Here is a 5,718-nt window from a genome sequence, read left to right as displayed (position 1 = left end):
GAGGGATTTGAACGTAAACTTTTTTTTAAAAATCAAAATGCTTTTTTTTTGGCAGAAATGCCTTAAGGACATGCAAACTTTCATGTGCCTTTATAATAAACTTGTATGCCATCTGTATTTACAAATACAATTGTTAAATTACGAGCCTAGTTGGTTTAGCCACGGAAAAAGACAGGAACCCCGCTAGCCATGATTGGCTGAGGTAATAGATGGGCTGGACATGCCGAGAGATGAGTTCGGATTGGTCTGCCATGTAGCACGCTTCTGTCTATAACATGAGTTGGTCAGTATGTGTAGGTCATTATTTCTAACGCAGCTTTTTTGAAAGATGTCACGTAGTAGAACTGCTGAAGTGTTGCTCTCCACTTTCTGGAGGACCGAGTTTTGAAATCAGTGGAATGCCCGGTGGAATAGAGTATGATAGCTAAAGAGATGGAGAAAATTCTGCTGTTTGATTGCAAATATGCAGATGGAGTCGAAAAGAGAAAACACAGAAGGCTGTTGTATAAAACACCTGTCTCCGGATTACATCTTCAAACTAAGGGCAACCATGGCATCTGTGACAGATAGGAGAAGCGTTCATCCATGTGTTTGGGTAAGAGAGTCTAGCTAGCTATATTTTCAGATATTATAAGTTTCTAATTTTGTCAGAAAGTCGCTTTGATTGCTAGTTAAAGCTTACTGTTAGCTAGCTAGGTAACGTTACATGTATGATCTATGTAGTAATATTATTCGTATCTCAGAGCCATTTGCATTGCTAGTTATAGCCTAATGTTAGCTAGCTAACATTGAACCTGGTTGGTTAGCTACCTGCAGATTCATGCCGGGTAGTAACGTTATGAGTTGGGATTATGGTTAATTGTTTAGCTAGCTAGCTAGACTCCACTTTGCAAGTAACCATTTCACTACACCTTCTGTATCCAGTGCATGTGTGTCACGCCCTGACTCAGGGGACGCTTATATGTTGAGTCAGGGTGTGTATATTCCTTGTTGTGCTTTTTCTATGTGGGGTATTCTAGTATGTATATTTCTATGTTGGCCGGTGTGGTTCCCAATCAGAGGCAGCTGTCGCTCGTTGTCTCTGATTGGGGACCATACTTAAGCAGCCTATTGGCACTGTGTAGTTGTGGGATCTTGTTCCGTGTAAGGTTTGTTGTTCTGTACTACCTTGGACTTCACGTTTCGTTTCCTTTGTTGTTTTGTCGTGTCGTTTATTACGTTAATAAACATGTACGCATATCACGCTGCGCCTTGGTCTGACCCGTCATTCAACGAACGTGACAATGTGGCAAATTAACTTTGATTTTATTTGATATAGTATGTGTTTACCAGAGACGGTAATGTGAAGAACATGACCTGCACCAAAGTAAAATTAGGATATAACGTTAGGCCAACGAGACAATGTCCAAGATCTAAAATTCTCCAGTAGAATGCCCTGCTTTTATTTCGTCACACTCACAACCGTAAGCTATTTTCTAGTTATGCTATTTTGACCACCAGGCTGCTGATGTCATGCAGCCTGTAGTTTTTGTGTTTATACTTTTTCATAACGACAACGACAAGTTTGATGTCGGACGACAATAGAATGTTCATGATGTCACTGCGACAACTGTCGATACACGTAGTATAAACCAGCCTTTAGTCTTGAAGTCTTTGGTTGTTTAGTACATGGCCTTATATGTGAATCCTTAAAGACAGTGCAACCAACCGTGGTCCTCTGTAGCTCAGCTGGTAGAGCATGGCGCTTGTAACGCCAAGGTAGTGGGTTCGATCCCCGGGACCACCCATACACAAAAATGTATGCACGCATGACTGTAAGTCGGTTTGGATAAAAGCGTCTGCTAAATGGCATATTATATTATATTTAAAGAGATGGGTGAGGCTAAGGCTTAAGAGTGTGTGAACGATGCTGAATGGGTGTAGACAAAGAAGAGCTCTCCAGTAGGTTTACCAATACATTCAAGGGCCATTTTCTCAAAAGTCAGATTACAAGTTTATCAACTTTCAAAGTAGAATGACTTTCCCATTGTTCCTCAACTGTAGTGTATGATATACCATTTTCTAGCTCTGAGTCTCTACTTTTATCCAATGTAAAAAAACACAATTTCAAATGTTGCTACATAAGACCGAATCGAGCCGGTCGGTCACATATGAAGATGAAAAATGATCAGGCCTACTGTACATCTTACTGTATAAATTATTGTTGAAAACAAGTCTAGGTTGGAACTGCTGCTGTTAAAATACAAGTAATACTTTTTATTCTGAACTGGAAAAAACTGATTGAAGCAAGATGCTTTTTGAGGCAAACACTCGCACAATTCTGTGTTGCTCATCGACAGCAGGAAGCGGTCTCCTGCCTGTCTGAGAAAGCAGTAGATGTTCTGATCCAGTTTGGCACCACATACCTATGTGAGTCAGGGTTCTCAACCCTGGCATACTTTTAAAACAAGTACAGAAACAGACTCAAAACTGAGCATGACCTCAGAGTTGCACTGTCGAAAACTGAGCCCAGAATAGACATGCTTGTTGAACACTTCAACCAGCCACACACCTCTCATTAGGACTGTGTGTGTTTTCTGGTCTACATCTGTTCAGAATAACAATTATTTTATTGTGTTTTAACAGCAATAGTTCCAATCTAGACCTTTCTTTCAACAATACTTTCTACAGTAAGATGTACAGTAAGTCTGATCATTTTTCATCTGTACTGTTACTTAGGGTTGCACTATCAAAAACTGAGCCTGTGTGTGTGTTCTGTTATACATTCGACTGATGTGATCAATCAGTTTATTCCAGTTCAGAATCAGAATGAAAATAATTTATTGTATTTTAACAGCAACAGTTCCAACCTAGACAGATATGTAAGAGTGTTTTTAATGAGGAAAAATAAACATGAATTGCTATTTATATGGGTATTTCATTTAATTGTTATTAGTTTTTGTCTATATTGCATTTGTTTTAGACATAAGGGCAATGAAATGTACCGATATTTACGTATAGTTGCATGTTTTCATAAGCTTGGGTCCCAGGAAAACACCGAATTTCTCATCTGGGTCCCAGGCTGAGAAAGTTGAAGAACCCCTATTCTATAATATACTATTATATCCCATTACATCCTCCACCCACTATTACACCTCCTGTTTTAGTGCAAGGCTAAGGCAAGTTTTTATTTAGTAATACATTGTGCTGTTCATTGAGATTTAATAAAATCACATTATATAGCATGGTTTTTATTACTGTTGATAGTCAAATTGTTTAACAATAATCTGAAAAAAGTCAAATTATTCAAGTGTGGGCAGCAGAAGTACATGGAAATCTCTTTCCTTCATAATGGACCACAATGGGAACAAGGCGTGACTTTGTCTATGTAATCATCCATAATTGTTGTACATGTATTGTTGCCTGATGTGGCTTCTTTATTCATTTTAAATTGTCAAATCAAATCAAACGCATAACTTGCCTAAATATCCTGAAATAAATGATTGTTCTTTCAGAATTCAAGTCTGTCACTCAAAGAAAGATTTCCAAACAGGCTTATGCCACTGCAAAGCATCTGGCTGTATGTCACACTGAAATACAAAATAAAAGTGGTAAAGACTAAATTAATCTAGAAATATTCATACATTCATGAAGCAAGATGTATGTTTGGCAAATATTTGTCTTGCAGTAATGTAATATATGTAATATATCTGCTGTTAAAATGATGTAGAGCGTGTGTACACAAGAGGGAAGTACACACACTTAAGTAACATTCAACAAAGTCCCAGTCCATCAGAGAAAAGACCACCAGTCCTCTTCACACCTCGTTGTTTTCATTCACCTCATACACACGCACACTAGCTGTCATCGTCTAGCTGGAGCCTTGAATCAGAACTTTGATCTTCTGTAGGTTGTGATCCACGGCCCCGTCCAGAAACTGCACCCAGTTACATTTCAGTCATTTAGCAGACGCTCTTATCCAGAGCGACTTACAGGAGCAATTAGGGTTAAGTGCCTTGCTCAAGGGCACTTCGACAGATTTGTCACCTAGTCGACTCGGGGATTAGAACCAGCGACCTTTCGGTTACTGGCACAACGCTCTTAACCACTAAGCTACCTGCCGCCCCCCAGTTCAGGTCTGCTTCTAAACACATGTGACTGGCCCTGAGGAGGAAGGAAGAGGAGAAGAGAGAGAGAGAGAGAGAGAGAGGGCTGAGTACCGGTAGAGGGAGGAGAAGAGAGAGGGAGAGGGTTGTGTACCGGTAGAGGGAGGAGGAGGAGGAGGAGGAGGAGAGAGAGGAAGAGAGCTGTGTACCGGTAGAGGGAGGAGAGAGAGGGAGAGGGAGGAGGAGGAGAGAGAGGAAGAGAGCTGTGTACCGGTAGAGGGAGGAGAGAGAGGGAGAGGGAGGAGGAGGAGAGAGAGGAAGGTGTACTGGTAGAGAACAATAGAAAAAATCATTTTCTTCCTTTCCTCTTTCATCCACCTTTCAATTCCTCTCAGACTGGTCTCCTTGACGGAAAACAAAAGAGGAAACTTCTAACATTGAGACAGCCAGAGTTGAAGTAAGCGGTGATGTGATGTCATTATTTCGCTCATGAGGGTGTAATGGCTGGCTTCCTGCCTACAACAGGAACTAGTGGCTGTCTGTAGCCTGTTGCTCATCCACTGACTGTCATTGTACTGTGACAGTAGTATCCATTTCTGTCATTGTACTGTCTGACAGTAGTAGCCAGTTCTGTCATTGTACTGTCTGACAGTAGTAGCCAGTTCTGTCATTGTACTGTGACAGTAGTAGCCAGTTCTGTCATTGTACTGTGACAGTAGTAGCCAGTTCTGTCATTGTACTGTCTGACAGTAGTAGCCAGTTCTGTCATTGTACTGTCTGACAGTAGTAGCCAGTTCTGTCATTGTACTGTCTGACAGTAGTAGCCAGTTCTGTCATTGTACTGTCTGACAGTAGTATCCAGTTCTGTCATTGTACTGTCTGACAGTAGTAGCCAGTTCTGTCATTGTACTGTCTGACAGTAGTAACCAGTTCTGTCATTGTACTGTCTGACAGTAGTAGCCAGTTCTGTCATTGTACTGTCTGACAGTAGTAGCCAGTTCTGTCATTGTACTGTCTGACAGTAGTAGCCAGTTCTCTCATTGTACTGTCTGACAGTAGTAGCCAGTTCTGTCATTGTACTGTCTGACAGTAGTATACAGTTCTGTCATTGTACTGTCTGACAGTAGTATCCAGTTCTGTCATTGTACTGTGACAGTAGTAGCCAGTTCTGTCATTGTACTGTCTGACAGTAGTAGCCAGTTCTGTCATTGTACTGTGACAGTAGTATCCAGTTCTGTCATTGTACTGTCTGACAGTAGTAGCCAGTTCTGTCATTGTACTGTCTGACAGTAGTAGCCAGTTCTGTCATTGTACTGTCTGACAGTAGTAGCCAGTTCTGTCATTGTACTGTCTGACAGTAGTAGCCAGTTCTGTCATTGTACTGTCTGACAGTAGTAGCCAGTTCTGTCATTGTACTGTCTGACAGTAGTAGCCAGTTCTGTCATTGTACTGTCTGACAGTAGTAGCCAGTTCTGTCATTGTACTGTCTGACAGTAGTAACCAGTTCTGTCATTGTACTGTCTGACAGTAGTAGCCAGTTCTGTCATTGTACTGTCTGACAGTAGTAGCCAGTTCTGTCATTGTACTGTCTGACAGTAGTAGCCAGTTCTGTCATTGTACTGTCGACAGTAGT

This window comes from Coregonus clupeaformis, chromosome 12 (genome assembly GCF_020615455.1).
Source record: "Coregonus clupeaformis isolate EN_2021a chromosome 12, ASM2061545v1, whole genome shotgun sequence".
NCBI lineage: Eukaryota > Metazoa > Chordata > Actinopteri > Salmoniformes > Salmonidae > Coregonus > Coregonus clupeaformis.
The sequence above is the reverse complement of the archived record's forward strand: the minus strand, read 5'-3'. Positions refer to the sequence as shown.